Raw genomic sequence first — 21,887 nt, forward strand, 5'->3', positions numbered from 1 at the left:
TGAGCTGTTCAATGGCACATCCCCAGCACTGGGTCCAGGAGCTTTTGGATGGTGCCATGTCTTCCAGCACCGATTGATAACCCCAAATGGACAGAGAACCTCCAAACCTCATCTGTCACGCCTGACCCTTGAAACCTGAAACTTCTTCAAACCATTGGGACAGGAGCCCTCTGAACTCCTTAGAGAGCCTGGGCTGCAGCCCAAGCCAACCCATGCAGACTGAGTCTGTGCTGCTCAGACCTTCCCCAGGCTCCATGGACCCTCAACCAGGCATTTTGGCATGCTGTACTCCGAGACGTGCACAAGCTCACAAGTGAGAGAAACCCCAGGACCCCTCTTGCTGTCTGGCCTGCTTGGGTTTGTCTCGCTCCCTCCTACCTCTTTGCTGTTCGTCTCCAGAGCCCTGCTACGGTGCTCCCAGCTGATCTGCAGGGGCTTCAGCTCACCATCCACTGGGCTGGAGTCAGTGTCTCAGCCCTATCCAGGGCAGGTACAGAACAGGTCTCAGTGGCTGTGCTCCCGGCACTCCCAGACCAGGCTTGCAGGGCAGATGCTAAGCCTAAATGAGCTTTGCTGAGAGGAAAAACCCCTCTGGCAGAAGGGAAGGGGGATGCCCAGAAGGGTGTCTCAGCCCTGCAGAGAAGGGGACAGGACTGCAGGGAGGGAGTTAGGCAGCAGGGCAAGGAGCTGCATCTGGGAAGGGAGTGTGTGCTCAAAGCAGCCAGCTGCCCTGGCAGATCACAACTGGCACAAGTCTCCCCACCAACCACACTGCTCTCCTCTTTTTCTTTTCTTTTTTTTTTTTTCCCTCTCCTTTTCTCCACTTTATCTTTTTGACATGTTCAATGATGCTCCTGCAGACTGAAAACAATAAAGACAGAGTTTCAGCCAAGGCAATTGCAGAGCTAAATCAAAGCTAAAATAACCTAGGCACAGAGCAGCCGAACAAAGACATCTCAGCGAGGAGACACAGAGCAGTGCAGGCGCCCTGTGCCCCTCCACAGCTCTGACTGTCTGGCTGGCCCTCATAGGGAACATCAAGTCCTACCCATGAGCTCAATGTGCCTTGATCTCCCCTGCACACCTACCATCACCTTCTGGCCTTGGTAGTATCATTTCCCTCTTCCCAGGGATGCAAGCCCCCATCCCGGTGCAAAGCTGGCCCTCGCAGCTGCAGCTGAGTAGGTACCTGCTTGCCTGGCACGCCAGCTCCCTGTTCTGCATAGCAAGCACCAGCTTTTGCTTTCCTGACCTTACAGCCCTGCAGAGCAACCCAAATCTTCCAGGCAGCATTGTTTGGGTTTTTTTTCCCCTACAAATGCTACTCTGCTGCTACGTGAAGGAGCTGGGAGGGGCGGACAGATGGACAGAAAGACAGGTGGGGAGAGGTGGATGATGAGCTGATTTCTGCTGAGCGAATACCGTATCTGGACTCTCAACAAGAAACAAGACACAATCCTCAGCATGACTCAGCCTGGAAGCACATGCTGCTTCCCAGCCCCACCACCGGGACCAGTGTGTCCCTGTTGCTCAGCCACTGTCCCACGAGGGAGCAGCCCCTGGCTGCTGCTCCAGCGCCCACCCCAAAAGCATTTCATGGCCAGGACAGGTAGAGCCAGGCAGCTCCAGAGATGTGGACAGGCTGTGCATACCAAAAGGCAGCCAGGCAAAACGGGGGTTGATGCTCTGCAGGGCGAGCTGTGCGTGGCTCTCACAGACCTCCCGAAAGCAGCTGTCAGAGCCTGTCTTGTTCCAGCTCCCTGCCTCTCCAGACATGCCAGTAATTCTGCTTTGCTGTGAGTGTTCCCAGTTTGTTTCTCTCTGAGACTGAAAGGGTTTGAGAACTGGGAGCCTCACTGCTCTTGGAGAGCATCAAGAGCACGTGGCAGAGCAGAAAAATGGAAGGCATGGGACCGCAAGCATCCCCCTGGCTGGGTCTGTGATGGCACCTCATGCCCCAGAGCTCCTGACAGGGTGACAGTGGCCCGTACAGGATGCTGCTTACATCCTGGGTCAAGTTCAGGGGGACAGGGAAGGCAGCAATATGTCCTGCTCCTGTGTTTTACATGTGAAACTCCACATCCGGCTCCAGGGTTAACTGTGGGGCTGGGCAGGAGCGCCTTCTCTGGGTGAGCCCTGCGTGAGCATCTCTAGCCCCTTCCTTCCTAAAGCAGGTTCCTGAGCCTGGAAGTCGCTACCCCAGCCCCAAGGAGCTGATACCATCCCCACCTGCTCCCCAGCCAGAAGCACTGTATGCTGCAGCAGCCATGGCTCACCCAAGTGGGTGCAAACCCCCTTGCTGGACCTGGGCAGGGGCAAGCCCCAGAATAGGGCATGGCAATGCTCAGCTCCTGCCAGAGCCCTGAATCTTCTAAGGGAGGTGCATCACCTCCTCAGACCAGGGGGATGTCAGACTCCCCTCCTCACTGCCCTCCCCCCAGCCAGCTCCATCTCTCTGGAGGATACAGCCCAGTGCCGATTAATGTGGGGCTGAGCATCTTCCTGAGGACATGCAAATAAAACCACAGCCCTTCTCACTCCTTAAACACTGGGGGAAAGAGTTACCCACGCTGCCTGCTTATGACAAACACTGTAGTGTGGAAGCCAAAGAGTGACAGCTCTGAAGATGGCACGTCAGCTCTGACTGTCCCAGGAGGACCTGTCAAACTGTCACACAGCATTAGCTGCAACAAATTACTGCACAGTGCCCTGCAACCCACACCACCACGGGGCTGTGGCACCCCTGCTATGCTGCAGCACGCAGAGCCCCCAGCATGTGGGAGTGCTGCCTCCCCTCCATTACCTATCTGGACAGCCCCCTAAGCCAAGGGGCGCCCGCCACCGCTTTTGTCACCTGGCCTCTTGTACGTCTTCTCCTGCAGCGGGATGCCCACAGACTACTGCCCACAAGCTTTGCAGACCGTGACGGACCAATGGCATCAGGCTGAAACAACCAACTGGCTGCCACTGGAGCACCTGGAGCTGGGGCTGGCACAGGGGGCAGGGGGCTGGGGTTGTGGGTATGGCAGGGGGAGTGATGGAAGTCCTGTGTGACAGCCCCAGGGCACCTCACACCCATACTGCAAGAGCCCTCCAGAAACATGTCCCCAGTGAGGAAGCTGGTGGTGACATGGAGAGCTCAGGATGGGGCAAAACAACTCCTCACGCCAGCCCTGGTGGGGCTGGCGGAGTCCCCTGGATGCAGCCCCGCTCCACGTTCCCTCCCTTGCCACACGCTATCTTCCCGTCTGTGCCTTCAAGCCACTGCAGTGTGAAATAAACAGATCTGCTACTTTGCTTTTATCGAGGGGGATTGAAACAAACCCATTTTGTGGCAGGTCGAACCCACTGCTAGGCAGCGGCCAAGCCTCGGAGGAGAGGTGGCACAGCCCGGCACAGCAGTGGCAGCTCTTTAAACAGCCATGTCCATTGACACCGGCCACGTTACCATCCAGAGAGCATGGCAGAGCCAGAATCTACGCTGCTTCTCATCTGCACGCGAAACCACTGCCCATGGTCTCCACAGCTGTCACCTTGGCACTTTTTGTGAATGATAATTTGTAACTGCTGGCAGGAACACATAATATGACTTGGTCTGTCCTGAGTCATAAGAAACGGAAGGGAGAGCTGAAGCTTGGCCTTGGGAGCTTGCCGCCTCTTCCTCCGCCTGCTCAGATTGATGCTTTGAGGCAGTGACCAGCTCTGGGCAGCTGTGAGGCTGGGATTAAGCACCACTGGCCGTTTGGGCACCAGCTGGACTGTGCATAACACAAGGGGCAGCTGCAGTCCCGTGAGGCCAGGCCAGAAACGCCTCTCCTTGACATTCCTAGTTTGGCTGAGAGCATCAAAATCACCTTCCAGAGATGTGGACAAGGAGTCACCAGGCCCTGCCGCCTCCTTGGTGAACTCCAGGCACAGCTTCTTCCATTTCCTACTTCACTATCCAGATTAAAATCCTTCTGCTAACCTATAAAAAAAATGTAATCAAAATGATAACAACAACAATCAAATGCTCTCAGCAGATGAGCCAGTTTGTCCTTAATACCTCCTGGCTGCCAGCAGCTTGTTGTCATGGGGAGACAGGAGCTACAAGCTCTGTCCTAGGGCTAGGATGGATATCCAGCTGGGGGGGCTTCCTCCCAAGGAGTGGGAACAGACAATGTGGGGGTTCAGCTCCAGCCCTGGGGTTCAGCGATGACAGCAGCAGTGGCCAAGCCTTCATGGGAGGGGAATGTTTTTCATAATAGCCCTACATAGTGAAGCACGAAGGATGGAAGGCCACCAGGACATGTGGAAGGAAGGCCACTAACCTGGGAGAAGGTCAGTCACAGACCCTCAAAATCTTGCAATTCAGAAAGCCACCTGCTGGGCAGAGATGCCCTGCGAGAGAAGTGCATGCAAGACCTCAGGAAAGAGGAGCTGGGCTCCAGGCCCACCATCTTGGTGCTAAATCCAGACAAACCAACCTCTCCCCCTGCCCATTAACTAGGCATGATAATGGGCTCTCTGCAAGCATGGGAGGGGGTCACGAGGAGGTTGAAGGGCAGCAGGCAGCCAGAGGAAGGTAGACCTCTCCTCACTGAACATGCTGGGATGCTCTGGCACCCTCTCGGCACACAGCTAGTCAGCTCCTCCAAGCTGTGGGGGGGGAGGGGAGCCTCTGGTCATGCCTGACTGCTGGCAGGGAGCTGCATGGGTGCCAGGGGGGAAGGAGAGCTCACAGACTTCCTGCACTAGTGCTTAACCACAAAACCAGTTATCCTTGTTGCAATTAAAAAGGAGGAGAGACAAAACCCTCTGACCCAGAGCATCTGCAAATCCTGGAGCCAGTGCCCATGGCAGAGGGAGGAGCAGATCTCCCAGAGGCATAGCTCCCTGCCAGCCAGTTCGCACACTGGGGATGGATTACACAGCAGCACTTTCGGTAACAAAGTGGTACCACAAATTTGCAGGACAGAGACGAGATGCTCCCAAGTCCTTGGTCACCTTCTTACAGCCCTGCCAGTCCTGCTGCTGCAGACGTAGTGGTTGAGGTATATCGGAGGCTACAGACCATAAGTCGCTCAGGGTCTAGGGGCAGTTTCCAAATGGGTCTAGGGCCACTGAGGCAGAGATGCAGTGTTATTAACTAAGAGATGGTTCCCAGTCTCCCTGGAGCTGTGGCTGGGGACATCGCTTACACCCTGTGTGAGACTGGGAGACTGGAGACTTATCTGGCCCAGCTCCTTCATGGAGAGGCAGGAGCAGGGCTCTGCAGCCAAATCACACAGAGATTGGAAGACCCACAGGTGTTATACCTGTCCTTTGCTCTTCATGCCAGGCAGAGCGATTCCTGTAGAAGCAGCCTGCACCGAAGCTTGGATAACAAGTTGCTACCTTTCAGCAGAGGAGCCTGCAGGAACTGTGGTTAGCACACATGAAGTTCAAGCCATTTCCACAAGGACCCTCTGTTGAACAAGTGCCAGGTGAAGGAGCAAGTGCTGAGACGCTGTCTTCTCAAACCAGCCTGGGAGATGGATCTTTCCTACATGCCACTGGCTCTCCGGCTGGATGCCAGCATGATTCCTCCTGACCACATGCCCCAGCCTTGCTTTATTGGTCCTGTAAAACCCACACGCAGTGGCTCACACATGCCAGCATCCCTGCTGACACCTCATTTGCAAGAATATTGCTGGGGGCAGGTAAACACAGGCAAGTTATTAGTATCAGTGTTAGCGGAGACTATCTAACTTGGATCTCATCCTGCGCGAACATGCAGCAAGGGGAGGCATTGCCATAGAAAGATCTCCTCTGAAGAACTGAGACAAAACAAACCCCAACATCCTCCTTTTACAGAGCCAAGGGATGGGAGCTGAGACCAGAGCATCCAGCTTCTCTCCTGCAGCCACAAGGTCTTTTTCCCTCCCCAGAGGAACCCACAGCTCCAGGTTGGCCCCAACTCTCCAGGGAACATCTTCCCTCACCCACCTGAGGCCTGAGTCTCCTCTGGGACTAGAGGATTTTGACTAAAGAAAGCACTTTTTTGAAAAAAAAAAAACCCCAAACAAAACCAAAACCCAAGACCACAGCATTTTATTGCTGTTAAGCATCAGTGAGGCACATGCTGTGCTGTGTTGGCTGGATCTTACAGACCTCCAGGTTGACAATCACAGCTAACAGGGTGGGGATGCTGCTCACAAGTTCTCTTCTCTGTGTCCCCACCCCAGGCAAGACCAGGTATCTAATGCCTTCTCAGAAACGTCTCTCTAATCAGTACGGTTACAGCAGGGCAGACCCAAGGCTCTTCTTGCTCAAGTTCTCTGTTCAGCCAGTGGAAAGAGAAGTCTCACGAGAGCTGCTCAGAGGTGACATGGCAGCAGCCAGGAGGAGAATTACCAGCTGCTCCAAGCACAGAATACAATTCCCATTAAAGAGAGGGAAAAAAAAAACCACCCCAAAGATCAAAAACCAACCAAGCACCAAACCACTTCAAAGCGTCCTCTGCCTAACCCAAAGAAAGGATCCTCTGCCAGTGGTTAGCCCACAGCCTGGGAGATGCTCCCAGTGCAGCCTCCCCCCACCCCACATCCCATCCCCTACCCCTGCTCGTGAGATGGTAATGAGCTGCATCCCGGGGGGGCTGCAGAAAGAAACCTCCATGGGGTCCATGTGGTCTCTGAGGCAAGGCATTGGGTGCAAAGTGCTTTGAAGCCCTACCTCATGTGGGAAGTATCACCTGCCTCACCCCAGAAGGAATCAAAGTGAGGGGTCTGCAAGGTGTGGGGCAAACACTGCTGCAGTGTGCCAGCACCCCAGGCTCACTCAGTCCTGGGTTTGACTGCCTGGAGATGGGAGGACCCTCCACCAGAGCCGGGCACTGGGGCCAGATGAGAGCTGCCAAGGAGGAGAGGGCACGTGCTTCCCCACCACCAAGCCCCTGCACCGCACGCAGCCAGCTACTGTGGCCAGAGCACTTCGGCAGGGAGTCGGACCAGGAGAGGAGCCATGAGGGGTTGTTAACTGGGCATCTCTCTAATGGGAAAGGGAATTAAGGGCTTCTCATAGAGACCAGCACTGGGATCCAAATTTAGCAGCATTGTTCCTTGGGGAATGCAAAGACAATGTTAACTTCTGGGAGATTAAACCTAAAGAGGATATCAAACTAGCAGTGAGAGAGGAGAGGCCAGCATGATAGGAGGGACAGTGATTACAGACTTACCTGCCAGCCTGATGTGAGATTTTATATAGATAAACTGAGACTTAATACAGCCAGGGAGACAATCGGTACTGGGGCAGGAGCAGCCTCCACTATCTGGCTGATGGCAGTGCAGAAGCAAGGCCTGGAGGGTGGAGCAGGCAATAAAGAGGAGCTGACTTTGCATGGCAGAGCCACGCTGGGAGCAATGCCGGCATAGGGGAGCAGGGACAGATGCAGCATCCCACTCCCACCCAGAGAAGGATGGGGGGACTGCGCAGCTCAGCAGACACTGAGATCGGTGCTGTGAAAAACCTCAGCCCCTGCTTAGCAGTCAGGTCAGGCAGCACCAATGCTGCCTGGATGCCTGGAAGAGGATGCTCTTGCAGTCAGAGAGCACAGGGATGGTTTAACCTCTGCACTGCAGGCCAGGCTGGTTTCTGCATTGCTGCCTGTCCCAGATCCATAGGCATCCCAGGACTTGTGGACAGCTCACATGGGTTTTGCGAGAGCAAGACAGAGAAATAATTCAAGACTAGAAGAGACTCTGCTTTCCCATGCTTAATGGGCAGCAAACTTGAGAGCCAGCTTGCAAGCCTGCGGAGAACTGGCTGGCTGCCTCTCCTTGTCTGGGGCTGTGAATGACTGAGCCTTTGGAGCTGGGCATTTCCCTTGCTCGATGCCACATTCCAGCCAGCAAGCAACTGCCTCCTTGCAGCCTTTCGAACCTTTGCCAATGCTGGGCAAGTCCAGGCTTTGCTGCTTTCTACTCCAACGCAAGCTGCCCAGTTTGCCACCCCAGATGCAGGCATCCTGCCCCTCAGCCAGCCACTTCCCGGCTCTCCTTGGCAGAGCGGGAGCACGCACACCTCACCCAGGTCCTGGGGACAAGGACCTGGGCTCCCTGTTCAGCTGTTGCCGTTTGGAGACATCTCCTCAGTCTCTTAGAAACGCTGCCACGTGGGAGCTGCTGCTCGGGGAGTGAGTCATGCTGCTGGGCGGGTGAGAGCAGCAGGCAGGCATGCCAGGCACTGGCCACTGCTCAGCCCCCGAGACCCCCTGCTCCCCTGGGTGCCGTGTCACGGTGGCACAGGGCAGAAAGCCAGGGTGTTCCCACAGAGTGGCACCTCCCGTGGCTGGGTGACAGCCCCTGCCTCCTGTCCTGCTCCACTGCTCTGGTAGCTGCTGAAGTGCCACAAAGCGTTTCCCAGCAGCTGCTTTTCCATGCCATGACATCAGGGAGAGAGGGAACAGCCCTGTGAAGGCAGTTCCTGCAGAGGTGGAGACCCTGTGTCCCACTGCATGGAGGTGTGCAGCATGAGAAAATCCTCCGCCTCTCAGCTCGGAGGTTCTGGGGCTAACGGGAAACTGAGGCATGGGGCAAGGAAGGGACTTGCAACAAGAGATCACTGATGGTGCAGGAGCCTGTGGGCAAAAGGCTCCCCTGAGCCTCCTTGCCCTGGGGGACGCATCCCTGGAGCCACAGCACAGCAATTCAGCCACTCCCCTTTGGGGACCATCTCCTCACCTGGCCTCAAAGATAGCACAAAGCTCCCCAAAAACCGATGGAATGATAAGCATCTCTTCTGAAAGGGAGCAATTACCACAAAATACAGATTATGCAAATACCTTGGTTACCAAAACGATGCTCCCTGAATGCTGAGTAGGAAGGAAAAGAGCTATGGAAAATGAAAATTTGTTTAGCCAAGAGCAGCATCATGTCTCTTCAAAGTGCTGAGAGGTGAAAAGGGGCATCCTTGGGCAGAGGGGCTTCAGGAGGCCACCACAGCCCACTGACCATCACACCAGGGGCAGAGACAGTGCTTGGCATTTCCCTTTCCTCCCAAAGCACTTCAGAGCCATTACTATCGCTCTCCTTGGAAGATTAAGACAACCAAGGCACAGAAGGAGAAGGCCACTGAGACCCAGCATGTAGAGACAGAGGTTAAGATGCTGCTGCCAGGATGCCTCAAACCAGGCACGAAGTGGGGCACCCTGCTGCTTCCCATTCCCCCACGAGTGCTCCTGTGCAGCTGGCATTCGCTGCTGTGGTGTGATGGGTTGGACTTGCCAGACTCAGCTTCACATGGAGAGGAGGTGTTGAAAGAGGCAACAAGAGCATGGGGCTGGGGAAAAAAACTACGTGGGCTACTCAGGATGGGCTGGGATGGCAGCAGCCACTATGGCAGGCAGGAGGCTGGTTAGGGGAGGGCTAAGGGGGGACCTGTGAGTCTTGATTCAACAGGCAGGGACTGCCCTGCCTTGGCACATGCTCCTTGGCACAGAGGCAATGGTGTTGCCAAGGCCTGACATTACTTGCTTGAGAGGAGAGGGGCTCAGCATGGCACCCACTGTTGCACAGTCCTGGCTGTGCTTCTCTGCTCTGTGTTTCTTCCAGTCTCATCTGCCGCCACAGTGGGTCAGTTTTGCACCACCAAGCCCTTGAGTGGGCTGCATAGCTGGTGCCAGAGCCACAAGGGTGAGCATGGTTACCCTGCTGCTGAAAGCAGAGCGGGCCACAAGTGTGGTGCCACCATTGGCGGCAGCAGATGACCCTTGCAAAGCTGTTTCAGCTTTGCAAGCAAGGCAGTTTTGGAAGGATCTAGTGCTGATTTGGAAGGATGGAGGGTGATGCATGTGAGACAAGGGCCATCAGGCAGCACAGCAGCGGCGGCACATTTCACACCTTTTCCCTGGTGCAAGGTGGGTCTAACAGGGACAGCTGATACAGGGACAGCTGATACTGCTGTGCCATAACCACGTGGCAACCCTGAGCAGGAACAACAGCTTCTCACATTGCTAAAGCCACCAGACCCTTACACGAGTCTGAGCTCCTGGCACGCTGGTCCCTGCCCTGCGCATGCTCACCTGCCTGGCAGTAGTCACTCGCCAAGTCCCACTGATGTTGCACGGGGAGGAAGGACAACTCATGACACAGTAAATGCCAGCAGAGCCAGTCGCGCAATGCTATTTCCTATCCCCATGGAGCAGAGAAACCATAAGTCAGCAGAAATGCTCTTCGCATTGTCCCCATGCTCTGATGCCAGGCAGATTTATGGTAGCAGTGCAGGCACTGCTGCACTTGTCCTGCAGTCCAGCATCACCCTCCTCAGCCAGTGGCAGAAGCAAGTCCCCCAGTGCAAGCGTCTCTGTGGGCAGCACTGGTGGCCCCCTCCCACTGCCAGCACTGTCTGTCCAGAGATAGTGAAGCATCTCCTCTGGTGCTCCAGGGCGGGTGGGGACCCAGATTTTGTAAAGTCTGCTTCATGGAGGAGGAGATTCTGGACTGCAGCAGGCCAGCCCCATCTTGGCTGCTCCTGATGGTACAGCTGTCCCAGCACATGGGACCCCACACTGCAAGGCAGCCCTTCGTGCTTCTGGTGCTGAGGGAAGACCCTGCCCTCCCTCCTCTTGTCACAGCCCTTCTTTGGCCACCTTTCCAGCACAGTTGGTTTGTGAACAGCCTGGTGCAGCTATTGCACATGTAGGTGGTGCCACATGTAGACTGGTGGTATCGCTTGCCCAGGAGGTATGTGGCTCCTTCAGCTGCTGCCCTGGTACAGGTGGGCACCCCAGGGGCTCAGCCAGCATGACAAAGCCCAACCCAAACCAGCATCAGGAAGAGTTGTAATGTCAGCTGAGCCTTTTCCATTTCCAGCATGAAATGCCTGTCTGAGGGCCAGGACTTGACTTTGCCTGCTTGGACCATGACAGCAGCTACCTCTTCAAATCCATCTCCAGATTTTGAGTACCTCAACGATATCTGCAGACTCCAGGAGTTTCTTCCCATGCTCAGGGAGAGATGGATGTCACTCCCAGTTGGTCCGCAAGCCCCTGCTCGGCTGACCAGCCCCTCCCCTACCTTTCCCTTGGGCAGGTCTCCACCACGGAAAGCCATGTTTGGCCTCTCAGCACTTCTGCAATGCTGGTGTTTGCTCACAACAACCTATGTGTTGGACTTGCTGTTGATCAGTAAAAAACCACCTCCTCCTTATCTCCCCCCGCCCCGTCCTGAGCTCATACCACCTCAGGAGAGAAAGTTAAATTTGTGGACAAGGTGAGAAAAGCCAGATGTCTTCTGCTATGCATAACCACAGCAAAGAGCACAGGCACTTTGCAGATCCCCCGTGACACCAGTAATCCCACCTGCTACCAACGCAGCTCCTGACTTCTCTCAATTAACTCCAACTCTCTTACTCTTTCCCAAAATCAAGCATCCTGTGCTCTGCTGGGAGGCAAGGGGCTTGCTAGAAATGCCAGTCCACCCAGCAGGACTAACCTCAGTTTCTACCCACTTCAGGTGGAACAAGCCTGGCCTCGACTGCTACACAATGGAACAAGTGACCGGGTGGCAGTGCCTTGTCTCTCCTCCCTCCCATCCAGCACCCCACTCCCGCCTGCCTCAGCATCCTGCAGGCTGCTCCACCACCTTCCTCCCCACCAGCAACCCTGCTAGGCTGACCCCAGCACCCTAGCCCTGCTGCTGTGGCATCCCTGCATCCAAACCAAGGTCTGGATTTGAGGAGTTGCCGAGCCTTTATCTTAACATGGAGCCTTAATTCACCAACTGTGGGCAGCTGGAGGCAGGGAGGGTGGCAGATCTGTTTGCAGCATTGCCAGTGCTGTGAGAGCAGGACACTGCTCCAGCACTCTGGCACTGCATGGCTTCTCACCAAAGATGGTTTATAGAGGAGTGTGCAGATCTGTCCAGTGGGATCGGAGCTCCAGCCTCTGGTGCAGACAAGGCGGACTTGTTCCCAGCTCTCTGTCACCTTCCAGCCACACTCACTCACTCCTTCTGCCAAGGAAAGAGCTTAGCTTTGGGGATCAGAGCTCACATCCTGGTGAGCCCACCATGGGGTCTCTCCTCTCAGGCTCAGGCTCCTGGGAGCTCAGAAAACCTGAAAGGAGCCCTGCTGATGATGCTGGCCTCTCCCACTGATGCCAACTGGCCGTAGGGAAGCATCCCAGCACTCCTCCTCGTGCTTTTATGATGGGGATGAAGGCAGAGATCCTGCTGTGCCTCCTCCTATGAACATACAGCAATGCTACAGGGGCCTTCTGCAGACAGCCAAACCCCTCAGCTGCCCACACCCCACCGATCTCCCCAGTCCAACAAGCTGTAGCAGCAAAAGGAGCATTTCCAGCTTGTGCTTGTAAAGGAATGGAGAGAGCAATCTCCACACTGCTCCCCATGGAGGGACAGATTCGTTCAAGTGCCTGTGGACAGTGCCTTCCCGCTGCTCTCTCCACCCGAACGCAGCGCTGCATGGTAATTCTCAGTACTGACCAGTCCCCATTCTTTGCATGGGCAAGCCCTGCCATTGCAGCCCAAAGTCAACGGGAGCAAGCAACAACAAAGATGAAGAGAGGGGGGGATGGATGCTCAGAGATGGCTGCAGACAGTGACGGAAATGGGCGCAGGATGCAAGGGAACATTGAAACAATGGAAATAAAAGAGAGGCAGAGCAAGGAAATATGACCTGAAAGAGCAGTTAAGCCTCCAGAGAGGAAACGCATGGCAGGGCATGGAGCGGGGCTGTAGATCAGCACAGGCAGATCCACCCAGTGGCCTTCTCCCACCTGTTCCCAGATGAGCAGCACTCACTGTAGGCTTAGCAATGCCAGGGAACAGATCTGCTCAGAAACGGTCCAAAAGCTGGATGGAGGCCTGAGACGCTAGTTCTTTAGAGCAGGGACAACATCTTCTGCATCCTCTGCATCTGTCCCAGTGCCCAGCTGAAGAGCTGGCAGGACAGCAGTGCCTTGTATCCTGCCCACCCGCAGCACTTGCAGGACCAGGCTGGGAAACAGAGCTGCCTGCAGTCTTGCCGAGCCTCTGTAGGCATTTCAGCTGAGACATGCCTCCAGATTTGTTATAGCACTTACAATATGAGTGATGGCAGAAGGATATTGGCTACACCACATTGGCTGCCCTTCCCACATCCTTTTTAGCATTGCTCCTTTTAATAACTCCAGTTAATATTACATGCCTCTACCAAGAGTCCTTTTAGACCAGCATCCTCCGAGTTGCTTGGAAACTGTTTGCTGCAACAACTGAAAGCTGCTCTTGGGAGGGCTCGATGCCAGCCTGCTTCCTGGCGCTGCCAGTGCTGGGAACCTGACGGAACAACCATGCTCCCTTTCCTGGCATGTGCTGGGAGACGAAGGAAGCTGAGCTGAGATGGGAGCAGCTCCAACACGCACCAGGGACGAGAGAGCCAGGAAAGGCTCGGGGACCGCAGGGCTTGTTGGAGGACTCGGAGATCGCACAGCTGCGCTTTCAAAACGTTCCCGGCCAGAGGGTAAGGGCAAGTTTCCAGACCAGTGTGCACAGAAAACGTGCTTGGCCTCGCAAGATTTATTTGACCAAATCCGGACACCGAATTCAATCATTAAGAAGGGAGAGAGGGTTTTGCTTTATGGGCAAGTCTCGGTGCAGCCTTAATGGTGAAGTCATTTACCGAGACCTCCATAATACTCTATGAATAATTAGGTATCTCTCCCAATTTATGGCTTACCATAAAATGCTGCTACAGTTTTGGAGACTACTTTTTTTATACTGTAGCAATGACAAAAAGCATATTTTATTGCAGGAATGGCAGCATAAGTATATTTATCCATTGGCCACGATTCTGTGGTATACTTTCCTCTCTAATGACTGTACAAACATACATACATCCCAGATTTATACCCGGATTTTCCATACTTTGCCTTTTAATTTACATAATATGTGAAATTTTCTACATAAAATGGAGAAGAGCACTGAGCCATTCCTGCCAACCCACCCGCCTGATTTCAGCGCTCCCCTGTCTCGCACTGCTCCCATTTCCCTGCAGTGACAGCGCGCCGGGAATCCTGCAACCACCATTGGGATCCCACCTTTTAGCTCAGCACTGCCGGGGAGAATGAAGGCCGAGGGGAAGGTGGGTGAGGACCCCAGGGCCAGCTCAGCGTGGGAATCCCCAAAAGAAGAAACGTGAGGGGAGCAGGTTCTGCCAATGCTGGTGAAATGCATCTCCAACACCATCACACCTGATGCCTTCCTCCATCACCCCAGTGCAGCACTGCGGGGTTTTTTTTCTTTTAAATATTGTAGAATTAGAAGTCTGGTTGGTATGAATATGTAACAATGCTGCTTTATTAATAGCAGCTGCATTATCAGTTCACTCCCTGCTATTGGCAGGAGATCTGGGACAATATGTGGCTTGAAAACTAAAGAGAAATGCAACCTGCAAAGGCAGCGGCAGTGGGATAATTTCATTCCTTTTCCCAGTGAGCAGGCCAGGCCGACACAAACACAACAGTCACTGATGCGTCACCATTGCTCTTTCTGCCTGGTCACAGGAGCAGGCACTGGGACAGCTCTACAGCATGGATGGTCCTGAGCACACCACACAGCCATCTGCAAAAGGACTTCCAGCCAAGGCCCCCAGCACAGGCAAGAGACACCCCTTCAAGCTGGGGAGCACAACAGCCAGCTTTAACCTCTGCAAATTGAGGTCATTCAGTACAGAGCATCATGCAAATCTCCCTGGCATGGGTAATAAACTCCCTTCACAGTTTGCTTTCCTTACTCCCCCCATCACCACCCTGGAGGCTTAAATGAAAACAAGATTACAAAGGAGATTGGATTGGACATATTTCTGGTGTGCTATTTTAGCTGTAAATTATGCCAGCTTCATAAAACCCCAACTGTTCTTTCCTGCAATCCCTGCATAGATTGGCTTGCTAAGATCAGGTGACCGGGTGCTTGCTGTGGGCAGACATTGTCTGGAAAAATGCTTACGGGGTCCAAACAGTAGCAGGATGCTATAGTGCTACATACATATACATACACACACACACCACAAAAATATATGCACTTACACATAGGCATGACAGCACCCAAGAATTTCCCATGCCTGTTGATTAACTGAACAGTCACACACACACACACACAAGTCTTCCAAGCCCCTATCCGCCAGGCTTCGATGACCTGACCCTATGGATCATCTGTGCTGTTTCAGCTGCGTATGCCAATGCAGCTGGTGCTTTCCGCAGCCTTAGCTAATCCCAGGAGACAGCAGAGCATCAGGCAGCACAGTCCAAAGCAAGGCTGGACACAAGGTATGGGACATGGGGCCACATGGCTCTGTCATGCTGCATGGGGTGAGTGTGAGTTAGCATATGTGGCAAGGTAAGGCTTGCTGCTGTGGCAGCCGGAGGGCTCTCAGCCCTGGGCAAGGCTGGGGAGCAGGGCTCTGCAGCACCAATGCAAAATGGCCAAAGCCTGAACTTTGCTATGACAAACCTGGCAAGAGGTTTTGCAATTCTTCTCACGAGCATCACTGCACCTTGGCTGTGCTCCACGACCCTGGAGGACAGGGTAGCCAGGCTCCCAGCACATGGTGCTGCTTCAGGGAAAGTCTAGCAGTGCTACCCAAAACTAAAAGGACAACAGCTCAATTCACACACAACTCCAGTCCCCAGCCTCTCTCCTACAGTGCTACCAACACCCACTCCCCCCGCATTAGGGGCTGCCTCCACTACAAAGGTGCGCACAGTGCAGGCAGCTAGGCAACGGGAAACCTGAGCAGAGTGCCACGACTCCAGCTGCTGCAAGCACTCTGCCACCTCCAAGGGACAAGAGCCACTCTGAGCCTTGAGGAGACAAAGCCGGTGAAGGCCCCACAGCCCATGGGAACCCTCCTCCACTCGCTCCCTGTTACATAGGGGGACACTGCTCGAGAGCAGCAGCACACTTTGCCTTTCCCCAAGCAGACATGGCAGTGACCCATCTCCACTATCACACTCCCACTGCTCCACCTGCTCAGAGCTGACCCTGGTCCCACCACACTTCCCGCACGTGTCGGCTCACAGCCTGCACCACCAGCCTGGGGAGCGACACAAAGGAAAACCCTCTCTGGCAGGACAGGTCCAGCCCGTCTCATCCATCTTCCTCTCCAGCTGGCCCTTCCAGGCAATGCTACAGCAGATTTCATTTCGCACATCTAGCCCAAGTCTCCCACATGAGAATCCCTGCAGGGTCACTGACCTGCAATTTGCGGGCAGACATCTACACATCTTCTCCTAAGGATGGATACAGCATCCTACCTGCAAATCAAGAGGCAATGCAAGCTGGCAGAGGTGTTTGCATTGCAACATCATGTATTAGGAAGAAAGGTGCAGTGGTCAAGGCAGCACAATAATGCTGGACATGTGTGAAAAGGTTTGTACCCAAAGACCTTGGGGTGCCTCACCTTGCTCTCCGATGGGGAGCTGCACCTCCCTCATGTGGACACACACGCAGGTCCACCTGCGACAAGCCATCTCCGCACGTTACACTGTGCCTTTCACCACTAGGACCTGGCACGGGGCTTGTCTGCATGTGTATGTATCTATCAATACAAAACCAGGCTTCCTAGGCAATCAATAATACTATTTAAGAGATAAATCTCACTATTGACTGGCTGCTGAGGCCAGCTCCTGATTAATTTAAAAGAGAGGGAGAGAACAGTGGGGGAGTTCAGAAGTGTTCCCAACGTCACTGGGCATCAGGCCTGCATGCTCAGGCTGTGCAGGCAGGGATGGATTGGGCTGGGGATGGATTGGGCCGTCTGTCTCCAGGTTACAACAAGACGAGGCTGTGCAGGGACCCGTCTTCTAAGGGGGATGCAACTCCACTGCCAAACACCTCTGTGACCTGAGACCAGAGCATTGGGCCTCTTTAAACCCAGTAGGGACCATAAGGTACTGCTAGCAGACACATGCTGATTTTTACACAGCTGAGGATCTGTGCATCCTTGGGGAAGAAAAGGCTCATCTGTGAATGCATATGAGCACTCGCTGTGCCATGCACAAATTAAAACTGGATATTGCATTCCCTGAGTCCAGCTGTGCCTGTGCCGGATTTGAGGCTCCTCTACCATCCCGCACCCAGCCTTGGTGTTTTGATCATTACTTTGAGTGGGTCAAGAAGGCTTGTTGGCTGCCAAGCCCTCAAAGGTAGCTCCTGGCCACCATGTCTTTGTCCTGGCTGCAGGAGAAGTCTCTGCTGTGGTGCACGCAGGGCCTCCCCCAACCCCCCTCTGGCCCTCCATTTTTGGGAAAGGACAACTCCCACCAGAACAGGTCAGAGCAGGGGATGAGCAGAGCTCACCCAGCCTCACAGGGGAAGACTGTGAAGGAGCCATCCCTCTCCTCCCTGTGGAGGAGAGCCACCCCTTACAAGCATTCAAGGGAGAATGACAGAAGGGAAAGCACTGCTGAACCCAAAGGACAGTACTGCCATGCCAACAGACTGTCACTGCACTGCCATGAGATAATATTCAGCCAGATCAGAGATTTCCAGCCCTCCAAGCAACAAGGATCTGAATAGACTCCCAGCAGGAGCCACAGAAGAAGAAAGACTCTGGTTTAGGTAGGCTGGAGCAAAAGGCCCCATTACATCAGCTCACCTCCCTCCTCCCATCACAGGCTCTGAGACATCACCCAGCGATGCCATGGCTGAGCCCTGGGAGGGGAAGGTGGCATTGAAAAGCAACTCAGCCACGGGAGATTCAGGCTACTTTCTGCCCCACAGCAGGAGAGGTGGGAGCAGGCCTGCTGCCCAAGGCTCCAGCGATGGTGGGGGGCTCATTCGGTGGAAGACCCCCAAATGATCTGAGCCTTGTTCCAGCCAGGCTGGAGGCTCAAGGCAGCAGCTGACTTGATCATTATATGAACACTTTTTTCACTACAGAAACATGGTGCCTATGAGCTGGAGCTGCCCTGGCAAATGACACTGAACTCATGGGTACGGATTGGGAGAGAGGCTTGCTGCTGATTTCAGCAGGAGAGGGGAAGGACCGGTGCTAAGGCAGAGCTGAGAACTTGAGGCTTTGTCTTTCAGTGCCAGGAAGCAGCTGCCAAGCAAACCACAAAAGCATCTTCCTGGTATCATGGGGCTGCAATTGAAGGCAAAATCTCAGCTCTGCAGACCCACGGGCAAGTCGCAGAGCCCTGCTCCCCACTTGCCCTCAGCACACAGGTCAGCTCCCACGAGCTCAGGCGGTAAGACAAAACATGTAGGTGGCTGGTGCAAACAGCGCCTTATCTCCTGACTGCTTCCTGCTCGGGGACTTCTCCTGTGCTAGACTGGGCTTTTAGGCATCAGTTCAAAGCTTGAACTAGCTTACTTCAAGACAGAAATGAGCTCCAGAGCTTGCTACAAGTACACCGTTGTTCACTGCAAGCATCAGGCTGCTCTCCTGCCTCAGAAAGCTTGAGGCCAACGCGTCTCTGTCAATCCTAACTCATCAGGTGGGACCTCTTCCCTTCCCTGGTCTTATCTCCAGCGCATTGCTCCTTGGCTTACAGAGAGAGGAACCAAGCCTGAGCCCATTTCACTTGCATCCCCAGCATTCTTCCCCCACCCACCACTGTACAAAGAGGATGTGGTTTTGCATCTGCTCCACAGGCCCTTCCTTAACAAGCGATCCCAAATCCACTATGCTGAGAAAGCCTCCTGGGAAGCCGTGTCAGCTGCTGGCAGCCAGCAGCATTGGCCCCTGGGATGGGACTGGGAACTTCACACTGGCACAAGCCGCAACAGCCAGGGCTGTTGCAGAGACAGCCCTTGGTGCCAGTGGTGCTGAAGCCCTGGGAAGAGGCAGACATGCTCCAACCATGGGGCGCTAGCAGCTTGGTGCTACCCATGCTGGAGCACACAGCCAGGAGCACCCTGTGCCCCCTTCATGGATGGGTCCCGCAGTGATTGCCTGCAACAACACTGAAATTGGGGCTTCGAAGCAGTGCTGCAGCAGAACGGTGGCTGTTACTATGCCAATTAAGTCAGCACGCTGAACTACCAAACTGGGAGAGCAGCCATGCTACTGGAGATGGACCCACACCAGGGTGCCCCAGTGGGCTGCTTTCCCCCATGGGCTCCTGCAGCAGCATGGCACAGTCCAAGGAGCTCAGCCGTTCCTGGCTGATGCCCTTGTCAAGCACCAGGCACTCCTCGGTGCATGCAGCCCCCAGAGCCTGCTCCTCACCCCACCACAGCCCCTGGAGCCCACTCCCCACCCCACCGCAGCCCTGCACCGTCACAGCCCAGCTCCAGCCAGCAGCTGTTTACAGACACAAGTGCCAGCTCATCCCCACCTCTCTGGTGGCTGCGTGGCAATAGCCACGCTGGAAGGAGGCAGACAGCATGTTAGCAAATGCAAGGGAAAGTTCAGCACTGGGGGGCTTAGCATGGCAGCAGGTCCTCAGCGAGCAGCCAGAGAGCAGGAAGCTGTAGGCTCAGCTGCACACCAGTGCTGAAAGGCACAAGGAGAGGGCACTGTCTGGGCAAGCAATGACCGGAGGAGCAATCGGAGCAGTTCCTTCTTTAACAATAATAATAAAAAAGACTGTAGAGAAAAAGAAGGAAAAGATGGTTTTTTGTTTGCTGCTCAAGTGTGGCGTGAACTCCTTGCTGCAGGACAACATGGATACCAGCAGCTCACACAGGGGTATGGATGAGTATGGAGGGCTGCTAAGCAGAGGGAAGCACCCTGCCCAGGGCTCTGCGGAGAACAGAGGCAGTGCCAGCCTTCCCCTGCTGTTAGCACCTGTCTCCACCCTGAAATGGGCCACAGGCTCACCCTCCCTGGGGCCTGACCCAGAACCACTCTTGCCCTCAAGGCAGTCTTGTGCCCAGCGAGGCTCTCACACACCAGAATGCACATCCCACATCCCAGCCCGCCCTGGTGCAAACCAGCTTTTCTCTCCTCCATCCTTCCCTTGTAGACATGGGGAAACTGAGGTACGGGAAGGTGGAAGATGTCACACAGCTCACTGGTTGTGATGAGAGAAGAGAAAGATGTGAATGTTTTCAAATTGCTCTTCCCCAAAAGCAAGCCACATCTCTCTACCAGCCAAATTGCTCTAGAGCAGGGAAATGAGGGAAAAAACCACCAAACAAGCCCCAAGCCAGAAGCCAAGTGTGTTCATCTCTGTTCTATCAGCTCAATCAGCCACAATCTGTGACAGCAACTGCCACGATACGGGGCTAACACCGAGAACATCGCCACCCGGGACAGTGCCAAGGTGACCTGGGGGGCAGCGGCGGAGCTCCCTGCCCTGCGCTCCACTTTCTTTGCGCAGCCTTGTGCTGCCTAGGGGCCCGGAGATGGGGAAAGCCATCTCAGGTGAGAGCAGTGCTCAGCAGCACTGAGCTGATTCAGATCATGTGAGCCCCTCAAACCCGATTCCTCCTCCCATGCATCATGGCACGTACCTCCTGGAGATACACCATCTGGGGGCCACCGAGGCTGCAACAGGGAGATGATGCTGTGGGATGGCCAGGGAGGGGACACCCCATCACCGTCCTGGTGCCTGCAGAAGGCCACATGCATGTATCCAGCTGCCCTGGCTGCCCGGGCTCTCACAGGAGGATAGGGTAGAGCCCTGCTCCAGCATCTCCATGCTACCAGCAGCTTCTGGGCACCCAGATCCCAGGAAGCTAGCTGCACATCCCTCCTGGCACGCCGTGGGAAACACAGAGCCGCCTGGCACTACGGTGTTAGAAAGTGCTAGGGATGAGACGGCAGGCCTCCTGCCTCCTCACAATCACCTTGCTCCAGCTAGCGCATCCCCACGGGAAGCCAGCTTAACTCCCGCAGACTGGCAGCGCCTCAGACGGAGCGCAAGACCGACGGGTCCCCCTGCCGCCGTGCCCCACAGCACCCCAGCAGGCACCCCTCGCCCCCCGGGGCAAGGGCTCACCTGGTTCCGCCGCCGTCGCTCCCTCCGTAACCCCCTGAAGCCTCAGGCGGGCGGTGCGGCGCGGCGGGCGGGCAGGGCAGGACACCCGCAGCCCCCCGCCGCTGCCGCCCCCATGGCCCGCCGCTGCTGCCGCCGCCCTCAGCGCTCAGCCGGGGCGCGACGTCTCTGCTGCCTCCGCTCCGCAGCGCCCGCCCCCGCCATGCCGGCCCAGCTCGGTGCTCCCCGTTCCCCCTGGCCGGCCGGCGGCGGCGGGCGCTTTGCGCGGCTCTGCGGGCCGAGGGCGGGCGGTGTCGCGGGGCGGGGCGCGGGGCGGGCGGAGGCGGGCGGACCCCTCCTGGGGAGCCGGCGGGCATGGCCCCTCTTTGCCTTCCGGACGCGCCTGGACGGTCGCTTCGGTGGGTGCCGAAGGACCGGAACTCCATCAGCGGTCATCGGAGCAGTCCCTCGCCCACCTCCTCACGCCTCCGCGGCGTGCGCTCCTGCTCGCCGCCAGCCCCATCCCCAGCCGAAGCATCCCTCCGGTCCCTCCCGCTGGGTCTCCCCCCCTCCAGCCCCGCATCACTGGAGACAGCCCAGGCAGGCCTGCAGGCAGAGCGGCTGGCAGTCACCGCAAACCTCCGCTCTGCTCCCTTTCACCGTCCAAGTAGCCCGGGTGCCTTTCCCACCGCTGCTGGGTGCTGAGCCAGCCTGCCCAGGCACCCACCCGTCTGCAGCGGCGGAGGCTCCTTCCCCGAGCACCAGCCCGTTTCAGGGCCATGGCTGTGCCTGCCCTGCTCTGTCTGCAAGCCCCTCTGCCTGTGGCACTTTTCTTTGAATGCCATTTGCCATTTCGTCATCCACTCACTCATCATCATGAGACCCTTCTGCAGTACTCCATTAGATTTATTTTTTTTTAATTACCTGTAAACATTATGTATGATGTGCAAACATTGACACCTTACTCTTCATCCTCTTTTCCAAATGCATGGGATTGTCTGCT

General features: G+C 55.5%; 1 protein-coding gene across 11 annotated transcripts in view; it reads right to left on the bottom strand.

Moving 5' to 3' along the window:
* Positions 1-21,187, bottom strand: part of FRMPD3 (FERM and PDZ domain containing 3) — a 65,449-nt gene extending 44,262 nt beyond the window's left edge. For 6 of the 11 annotated variants that reach the window (XM_075763390.1, XM_075763394.1, XM_075763391.1 and 3 more), the window contains exons 1-2: positions 20,909-21,187; positions 20,421-20,518 (exon numbers count right to left, since the gene is read on the bottom strand). The gene's annotated coding sequence lies outside the window, so the exon portion shown is untranslated. The remainder of the gene's footprint in view (positions 1-20,420; positions 20,519-20,908) is intronic. The other 5 variants (XM_075763395.1, XM_075763392.1, XM_075763389.1 and 2 more) reach the window with 2 other exon arrangements.
* Between the last annotated feature and the right edge of the window lie 700 nt (positions 21,188-21,887).

Source organism: Balearica regulorum, chromosome 11 (assembly GCF_011004875.1).
Source record: "Balearica regulorum gibbericeps isolate bBalReg1 chromosome 11, bBalReg1.pri, whole genome shotgun sequence".
NCBI classification, from domain to species: domain Eukaryota; kingdom Metazoa; phylum Chordata; class Aves; order Gruiformes; family Gruidae; genus Balearica; species Balearica regulorum.